The sequence below is a fragment of the Mytilus californianus genome, unplaced genomic scaffold (assembly GCF_021869535.1).
Source record: "Mytilus californianus isolate M0D057914Y unplaced genomic scaffold, xbMytCali1.0.p SCAF_6, whole genome shotgun sequence".
NCBI classification, from domain to species: Eukaryota; Metazoa; Mollusca; class Bivalvia; order Mytilida; family Mytilidae; genus Mytilus; species Mytilus californianus.
The window spans coordinates 116,735,577-116,746,383 of NW_026262712.1; positions in this window are offsets into that span (position 1 = coordinate 116,735,577).

Consider the following 10,807-nt stretch of genomic DNA (forward strand, 5'->3'; position numbering starts at 1 on the left):
AAGTATATACAATTTTAATAGGAGGGCACATTTGCCCTGTTGTTCAGATCAGAAGTACCTGTTTTTGTACTATCAAACTTCCGGGAACCAGTACGCTCTAAAATGCAATTAAAGGTATGTTGAATTTTTCAGCACAAGTCAGGATAAGGTATAGTTTTGACATGAAATAACTGCTACTTTATTTGAACTTAAGACAAATTAGCCATTAATGCTTGAAATTGCAGAATTTAACATAGAAAGCAATGGGGCTATGAATTAGTGGTTTTATACCTATTACTGAAAGGCATGTGAAATTCTATTTTTAGAAATGACACCCTTTACAATGAAAATTAGTCACATTTGTTGTCAGTAATCATGTTACATTATTTGTTTTATGTAACAATTATGTTGGTGTCAAATTACAACCCTCAAATTGCTACAATAAGGTATATCAGCCTCTTTTGATCATTTAGCATGCACACAGTTAAGATTTTACCTGATGTTTGAATTTTTGCATTACCTAAGACTGAAACCAATGAAACATGTACATTTTGACTAGTTAATAGTATAAATATTGCTTTTGGTCAAATTATCTAGTGAGTGTTCATGTTTTATTGGGTTTCTTAGTGAATCATTTATTTCAAATGAAATTGATGTATACTTATATAGGATTTCCCAAATCTCACTTGAAATGCATTTTATAACCAGTTTAGCAGGTTGTCTAACTGGGAGATACATAAATTGCTCTTGTTGATCCATGTTTATACATAAAAGTATGGTTTTTACCAAATCACTCTCCTTTTTCAACATGTAGAAAAAAGGGGGGTCAAAATTATCTATTATTTTTTTATGTTTGGACCACTGTATTTATATTCAAGGAAGAATCTTTGATAAAAATAAGACAGATATGTAAGGACACTGCTATTTGAGTAGATATTAACAAATAAGAACTGGTAAACATTGAAAAAGTGTCATATCTGTCACTATTAGTATCCATATGGAGTTTTCTTTGTATAACGCATATATTACTACCAGTCCAATTTGAGCTTGAATTCAGTGATATTGTGTTTTGACTAAAGCTTTATGTGTTTTTCTATGCTAGAAATAGATCATAGAAAGAAATTAAGTCAAACAGAAGTCAATATAACAAGTTAGGTGCTGTTATAGGTATAGAACCACTAATTAAGGCCAGGTCGGAAAGAACATACAAGAAAGTAGTACATATTTTACACAAAATAGTTCCTACGCATAGCTTTATCTTTGTCAATAGGTGGAATATTTGGGTAGTTTTGGTATCAAATGAAAGCTTGGGGACTTGGGATCACTGTAGAACCCGTGTTGAAAGTTTCTTTTGAATAATAAAGAAGTATATACAATTTTAATAGGAGGGCACATTTGCCCTGTTGTTCAGATCAGAAGTACCTGTTTTTGTACTATCAAACTTCCGGGAACCAGTACGCTCTAAAATGCAATTAAAGGTATGTTGAATTTTTCAGCACAAGTCAGGATAAGGTATAGTTTTGACATGAAATAACTGCTACTTTATTTGAACTTAAGACAAATTAGCCATTAATGCTTGAAATTGCAGAATTTAACATAGAAAGCAATGGGGCTATGAATTAGTGGTTTTATACCTATTACTGAAAGGCATGTGAAATTCTATTTTTAGAAATGACACCCTTTACAATGAAAATTAGTCACATTTGTTGTCAGTAATCATGTTACATTATTTGTTTTATGTAACAATTATGTTGGTGTCAAATTACAACCCTCAAATTGCTACAATAAGGTATATCAGCCTCTTTTGATCATTTAGCATGCACACAGTTAAGATTTTACCTGATGTTTGAATTTTTGCATTACCTAAGACTGAAACCAATGAAACATGTACATTTTGACTAGTTAATAGTATAAATATTGCTTTTGGTCAAATTATCTAGTGAGTGTTCATGTTTTATTGGGTTTCTTAGTGAATCATTTATTTCAAATGAAATTGATGTATACTTATATAGGATTTCCCAAATCTCACTTGAAATGCATTTTATAACCAGTTTAGCAGGTTGTCTAACTGGGAGATACATAAATTGCTCTTGTTGATCCATGTTTATACATAAAAGTATGGTTTTTACCAAATCACTCTCCTTTTTCAACATGTAGAAAAAAGGGGGGTCAAAATTATCTATTATTTTTTTATGTTTGGACCACTGTATTTATATTCAAGGAAGAATCTTTGATAAAAATAAGACAGATATGTAAGGACACTGCTATTTGAGTAGATATTAACAAATAAGAACTGGTAAACATTGAAAAAGTGTCATATCTGTCACTATTAGTATCCATATGGAGTTTTCTTTGTATAACGCATATATTACTACCAGTCCAATTTGAGCTTGAATTCAGTGATATTGTGTTTTGACTAAAGCTTTATGTGTTTTTCTATGCTAGAAATAGATCATAGAAAGAAATTAAGTCAAACAGAAGTCAATATAACAAGTTAGGTGCTGTTATAGGTATAGAACCACTAATTAAGGCCAGGTCGGAAAGAACATACAAGAAAGTAGTACATATTTTACACAAAATAGTTCCTACGCATAGCTTTATCTTTGTCAATAGGTGGAATATTTGGGTAGTTTTGGTATCAAATGAAAGCTTGGGGACTTGGGATCACTGTAGAACCCGTGTTGAAAGTTTCTTTTGAATAATAAAGAAGTATATACAATTTTAATAGGAGGGCACATTTGCCCTGTTGTTCAGATCAGAAGTACCTGTTTTTGTACTATCAAACTTCCGGGAACCAGTACGCTCTAAAATGCAATTAAAGGTATGTTGAATTTTTCAGCACAAGTCAGGATAAGGTATAGTTTTGACATGAAATAACTGCTACTTTATTTGAACTTAAGACAAATTAGCCATTAATGCTTGAAATTGCAGAATTTAACATAGAAAGCAATGGGGCTATGAATTAGTGGTTTTATACCTATTACTGAAAGGCATGTGAAATTCTATTTTTAGAAATGACACCCTTTACAATGAAAATTAGTCACATTTGTTGTCAGTAATCATGTTACATTATTTGTTTTATGTAACAATTATGTTGGTGTCAAATTACAACCCTCAAATTGCTACAATAAGGTATATCAGCCTCTTTTGATCATTTAGCATGCACACAGTTAAGATTTTACCTGATGTTTGAATTTTTGCATTACCTAAGACTGAAACCAATGAAACATGTACATTTTGACTAGTTAATAGTATAAATATTGCTTTTGGTCAAATTATCTAGTGAGTGTTCATGTTTTATTGGGTTTCTTAGTGAATCATTTATTTCAAATGAAATTGATGTATACTTATATAGGATTTCCCAAATCTCACTTGAAATGCATTTTATAACCAGTTTAGCAGGTTGTCTAACTGGGAGATACATAAATTGCTCTTGTTGATCCATGTTTATACATAAAAGTATGGTTTTTACCAAATCACTCTCCTTTTTCAACATGTAGAAAAAAGGGGGGTCAAAATTATCTATTATTTTTTTATGTTTGGACCACTGTATTTATATTCAAGGAAGAATCTTTGATAAAAATAAGACAGATATGTAAGGACACTGCTATTTGAGTAGATATTAACAAATAAGAACTGGTAAACATTGAAAAAGTGTCATATCTGTCACTATTAGTATCCATATGGAGTTTTCTTTGTATAACGCATATATTACTACCAGTCCAATTTGAGCTTGAATTCAGTGATATTGTGTTTTGACTAAAGCTTTATGTGTTTTTCTATGCTAGAAATAGATCATAGAAAGAAATTAAGTCAAACAGAAGTCAATATAACAAGTTAGGTGCTGTTATAGGTATAGAACCACTAATTAAGGCCAGGTCGGAAAGAACATACAAGAAAGTAGTACATATTTTACACAAAATAGTTCCTACGCATAGCTTTATCTTTGTCAATAGGTGGAATATTTGGGTAGTTTTGGTATCAAATGAAAGCTTGGGGACTTGGGATCACTGTAGAACCCGTGTTGAAAGTTTCTTTTGAATAATAAAGAAGTATATACAATTTTAATAGGAGGGCACATTTGCCCTGTTGTTCAGATCAGAAGTACCTGTTTTTGTACTATCAAACTTCCGGGAACCAGTACGCTCTAAAATGCAATTAAAGGTATGTTGAATTTTTCAGCACAAGTCAGGATAAGGTATAGTTTTGACATGAAATAACTGCTACTTTATTTGAACTTAAGACAAATTAGCCATTAATGCTTGAAATTGCAGAATTTAACATAGAAAGCAATGGGGCTATGAATTAGTGGTTTTATACCTATTACTGAAAGGCATGTGAAATTCTATTTTTAGAAATGACACCCTTTACAATGAAAATTAGTCACATTTGTTGTCAGTAATCATGTTACATTATTTGTTTTATGTAACAATTATGTTGGTGTCAAATTACAACCCTCAAATTGCTACAATAAGGTATATCAGCCTCTTTTGATCATTTAGCATGCACACAGTTAAGATTTTACCTGATGTTTGAATTTTTGCATTACCTAAGACTGAAACCAATGAAACATGTACATTTTGACTAGTTAATAGTATAAATATTGCTTTTGGTCAAATTATCTAGTGAGTGTTCATGTTTTATTGGGTTTCTTAGTGAATCATTTATTTCAAATGAAATTGATGTATACTTATATAGGATTTCCCAAATCTCACTTGAAATGCATTTTATAACCAGTTTAGCAGGTTGTCTAACTGGGAGATACATAAATTGCTCTTGTTGATCCATGTTTATACATAAAAGTATGGTTTTTACCAAATCACTCTCCTTTTTCAACATGTAGAAAAAAGGGGGGTCAAAATTATCTATTATTTTTTTATGTTTGGACCACTGTATTTATATTCAAGGAAGAATCTTTGATAAAAATAAGACAGATATGTAAGGACACTGCTATTTGAGTAGATATTAACAAATAAGAACTGGTAAACATTGAAAAAGTGTCATATCTGTCACTATTAGTATCCATATGGAGTTTTCTTTGTATAACGCATATATTACTACCAGTCCAATTTGAGCTTGAATTCAGTGATATTGTGTTTTGACTAAAGCTTTATGTGTTTTTCTATGCTAGAAATAGATCATAGAAAGAAATTAAGTCAAACAGAAGTCAATATAACAAGTTAGGTGCTGTTATAGGTATAGAACCACTAATTAAGGCCAGGTCGGAAAGAACATACAAGAAAGTAGTACATATTTTACACAAAATAGTTCCTACGCATAGCTTTATCTTTGTCAATAGGTGGAATATTTGGGTAGTTTTGGTATCAAATGAAAGCTTGGGGACTTGGGATCACTGTAGAACCCGTGTTGAAAGTTTCTTTTGAATAATAAAGAAGTATATACAATTTTAATAGGAGGGCACATTTGCCCTGTTGTTCAGATCAGAAGTACCTGTTTTTGTACTATCAAACTTCCGGGAACCAGTACGCTCTAAAATGCAATTAAAGGTATGTTGAATTTTTCAGCACAAGTCAGGATAAGGTATAGTTTTGACATGAAATAACTGCTACTTTATTTGAACTTAAGACAAATTAGCCATTAATGCTTGAAATTGCAGAATTTAACATAGAAAGCAATGGGGCTATGAATTAGTGGTTTTATACCTATTACTGAAAGGCATGTGAAATTCTATTTTTAGAAATGACACCCTTTACAATGAAAATTAGTCACATTTGTTGTCAGTAATCATGTTACATTATTTGTTTTATGTAACAATTATGTTGGTGTCAAATTACAACCCTCAAATTGCTACAATAAGGTATATCAGCCTCTTTTGATCATTTAGCATGCACACAGTTAAGATTTTACCTGATGTTTGAATTTTTGCATTACCTAAGACTGAAACCAATGAAACATGTACATTTTGACTAGTTAATAGTATAAATATTGCTTTTGGTCAAATTATCTAGTGAGTGTTCATGTTTTATTGGGTTTCTTAGTGAATCATTTATTTCAAATGAAATTGATGTATACTTATATAGGATTTCCCAAATCTCACTTGAAATGCATTTTATAACCAGTTTAGCAGGTTGTCTAACTGGGAGATACATAAATTGCTCTTGTTGATCCATGTTTATACATAAAAGTATGGTTTTTACCAAATCACTCTCCTTTTTCAACATGTAGAAAAAAGGGGGGTCAAAATTATCTATTATTTTTTTATGTTTGGACCACTGTATTTATATTCAAGGAAGAATCTTTGATAAAAATAAGACAGATATGTAAGGACACTGCTATTTGAGTAGATATTAACAAATAAGAACTGGTAAACATTGAAAAAGTGTCATATCTGTCACTATTAGTATCCATATGGAGTTTTCTTTGTATAACGCATATATTACTACCAGTCCAATTTGAGCTTGAATTCAGTGATATTGTGTTTTGACTAAAGCTTTATGTGTTTTTCTATGCTAGAAATAGATCATAGAAAGAAATTAAGTCAAACAGAAGTCAATATAACAAGTTAGGTGCTGTTATAGGTATAGAACCACTAATTAAGGCCAGGTCGGAAAGAACATACAAGAAAGTAGTACATATTTTACACAAAATAGTTCCTACGCATAGCTTTATCTTTGTCAATAGGTGGAATATTTGGGTAGTTTTGGTATCAAATGAAAGCTTGGGGACTTGGGATCACTGTAGAACCCGTGTTGAAAGTTTCTTTTGAATAATAAAGAAGTATATACAATTTTAATAGGAGGGCACATTTGCCCTGTTGTTCAGATCAGAAGTACCTGTTTTTGTACTATCAAACTTCCGGGAACCAGTACGCTCTAAAATGCAATTAAAGGTATGTTGAATTTTTCAGCACAAGTCAGGATAAGGTATAGTTTTGACATGAAATAACTGCTACTTTATTTGAACTTAAGACAAATTAGCCATTAATGCTTGAAATTGCAGAATTTAACATAGAAAGCAATGGGGCTATGAATTAGTGGTTTTATACCTATTACTGAAAGGCATGTGAAATTCTATTTTTAGAAATGACACCCTTTACAATGAAAATTAGTCACATTTGTTGTCAGTAATCATGTTACATTATTTGTTTTATGTAACAATTATGTTGGTGTCAAATTACAACCCTCAAATTGCTACAATAAGGTATATCAGCCTCTTTTGATCATTTAGCATGCACACAGTTAAGATTTTACCTGATGTTTGAATTTTTGCATTACCTAAGACTGAAACCAATGAAACATGTACATTTTGACTAGTTAATAGTATAAATATTGCTTTTGGTCAAATTATCTAGTGAGTGTTCATGTTTTATTGGGTTTCTTAGTGAATCATTTATTTCAAATGAAATTGATGTATACTTATATAGGATTTCCCAAATCTCACTTGAAATGCATTTTATAACCAGTTTAGCAGGTTGTCTAACTGGGAGATACATAAATTGCTCTTGTTGATCCATGTTTATACATAAAAGTATGGTTTTTACCAAATCACTCTCCTTTTTCAACATGTAGAAAAAAGGGGGGTCAAAATTATCTATTATTTTTTTATGTTTGGACCACTGTATTTATATTCAAGGAAGAATCTTTGATAAAAATAAGACAGATATGTAAGGACACTGCTATTTGAGTAGATATTAACAAATAAGAACTGGTAAACATTGAAAAAGTGTCATATCTGTCACTATTAGTATCCATATGGAGTTTTCTTTGTATAACGCATATATTACTACCAGTCCAATTTGAGCTTGAATTCAGTGATATTGTGTTTTGACTAAAGCTTTATGTGTTTTTCTATGCTAGAAATAGATCATAGAAAGAAATTAAGTCAAACAGAAGTCAATATAACAAGTTAGGTGCTGTTATAGGTATAGAACCACTAATTAAGGCCAGGTCGGAAAGAACATACAAGAAAGTAGTACATATTTTACACAAAATAGTTCCTACGCATAGCTTTATCTTTGTCAATAGGTGGAATATTTGGGTAGTTTTGGTATCAAATGAAAGCTTGGGGACTTGGGATCACTGTAGAACCCGTGTTGAAAGTTTCTTTTGAATAATAAAGAAGTATATACAATTTTAATAGGAGGGCACATTTGCCCTGTTGTTCAGATCAGAAGTACCTGTTTTTGTACTATCAAACTTCCGGGAACCAGTACGCTCTAAAATGCAATTAAAGGTATGTTGAATTTTTCAGCACAAGTCAGGATAAGGTATAGTTTTGACATGAAATAACTGCTACTTTATTTGAACTTAAGACAAATTAGCCATTAATGCTTGAAATTGCAGAATTTAACATAGAAAGCAATGGGGCTATGAATTAGTGGTTTTATACCTATTACTGAAAGGCATGTGAAATTCTATTTTTAGAAATGACACCCTTTACAATGAAAATTAGTCACATTTGTTGTCAGTAATCATGTTACATTATTTGTTTTATGTAACAATTATGTTGGTGTCAAATTACAACCCTCAAATTGCTACAATAAGGTATATCAGCCTCTTTTGATCATTTAGCATGCACACAGTTAAGATTTTACCTGATGTTTGAATTTTTGCATTACCTAAGACTGAAACCAATGAAACATGTACATTTTGACTAGTTAATAGTATAAATATTGCTTTTGGTCAAATTATCTAGTGAGTGTTCATGTTTTATTGGGTTTCTTAGTGAATCATTTATTTCAAATGAAATTGATGTATACTTATATAGGATTTCCCAAATCTCACTTGAAATGCATTTTATAACCAGTTTAGCAGGTTGTCTAACTGGGAGATACATAAATTGCTCTTGTTGATCCATGTTTATACATAAAAGTATGGTTTTTACCAAATCACTCTCCTTTTTCAACATGTAGAAAAAAGGGGGGTCAAAATTATCTATTATTTTTTTATGTTTGGACCACTGTATTTATATTCAAGGAAGAATCTTTGATAAAAATAAGACAGATATGTAAGGACACTGCTATTTGAGTAGATATTAACAAATAAGAACTGGTAAACATTGAAAAAGTGTCATATCTGTCACTATTAGTATCCATATGGAGTTTTCTTTGTATAACGCATATATTACTACCAGTCCAATTTGAGCTTGAATTCAGTGATATTGTGTTTTGACTAAAGCTTTATGTGTTTTTCTATGCTAGAAATAGATCATAGAAAGAAATTAAGTCAAACAGAAGTCAATATAACAAGTTAGGTGCTGTTATAGGTATAGAACCACTAATTAAGGCCAGGTCGGAAAGAACATACAAGAAAGTAGTACATATTTTACACAAAATAGTTCCTACGCATAGCTTTATCTTTGTCAATAGGTGGAATATTTGGGTAGTTTTGGTATCAAATGAAAGCTTGGGGACTTGGGATCACTGTAGAACCCGTGTTGAAAGTTTCTTTTGAATAATAAAGAAGTATATACAATTTTAATAGGAGGGCACATTTGCCCTGTTGTTCAGATCAGAAGTACCTGTTTTTGTACTATCAAACTTCCGGGAACCAGTACGCTCTAAAATGCAATTAAAGGTATGTTGAATTTTTCAGCACAAGTCAGGATAAGGTATAGTTTTGACATGAAATAACTGCTACTTTATTTGAACTTAAGACAAATTAGCCATTAATGCTTGAAATTGCAGAATTTAACATAGAAAGCAATGGGGCTATGAATTAGTGGTTTTATACCTATTACTGAAAGGCATGTGAAATTCTATTTTTAGAAATGACACCCTTTACAATGAAAATTAGTCACATTTGTTGTCAGTAATCATGTTACATTATTTGTTTTATGTAACAATTATGTTGGTGTCAAATTACAACCCTCAAATTGCTACAATAAGGTATATCAGCCTCTTTTGATCATTTAGCATGCACACAGTTAAGATTTTACCTGATGTTTGAATTTTTGCATTACCTAAGACTGAAACCAATGAAACATGTACATTTTGACTAGTTAATAGTATAAATATTGCTTTTGGTCAAATTATCTAGTGAGTGTTCATGTTTTATTGGGTTTCTTAGTGAATCATTTATTTCAAATGAAATTGATGTATACTTATATAGGATTTCCCAAATCTCACTTGAAATGCATTTTATAACCAGTTTAGCAGGTTGTCTAACTGGGAGATACATAAATTGCTCTTGTTGATCCATGTTTATACATAAAAGTATGGTTTTTACCAAATCACTCTCCTTTTTCAACATGTAGAAAAAAGGGGGGTCAAAATTATCTATTATTTTTTTATGTTTGGACCACTGTATTTATATTCAAGGAAGAATCTTTGATAAAAATAAGACAGATATGTAAGGACACTGCTATTTGAGTAGATATTAACAAATAAGAACTGGTAAACATTGAAAAAGTGTCATATCTGTCACTATTAGTATCCATATGGAGTTTTCTTTGTATAACGCATATATTACTACCAGTCCAATTTGAGCTTGAATTCAGTGATATTGTGTTTTGACTAAAGCTTTATGTGTTTTTCTATGCTAGAAATAGATCATAGAAAGAAATTAAGTCAAACAGAAGTCAATATAACAAGTTAGGTGCTGTTATAGGTATAGAACCACTAATTAAGGCCAGGTCGGAAAGAACATACAAGAAAGTAGTACATATTTTACACAAAATAGTTCCTACGCATAGCTTTATCTTTGTCAATAGGTGGAATATTTGGGTAGTTTTGGTATCAAATGAAAGCTTGGGGACTTGGGATCACTGTAGAACCCGTGTTGAAAGTTTCTTTTGAATAATAAAGAAGTATATACAATTTTAATAGGAGGGCACATTTGCCCTGTTGTTCAGATCAGAAGTACCTGTT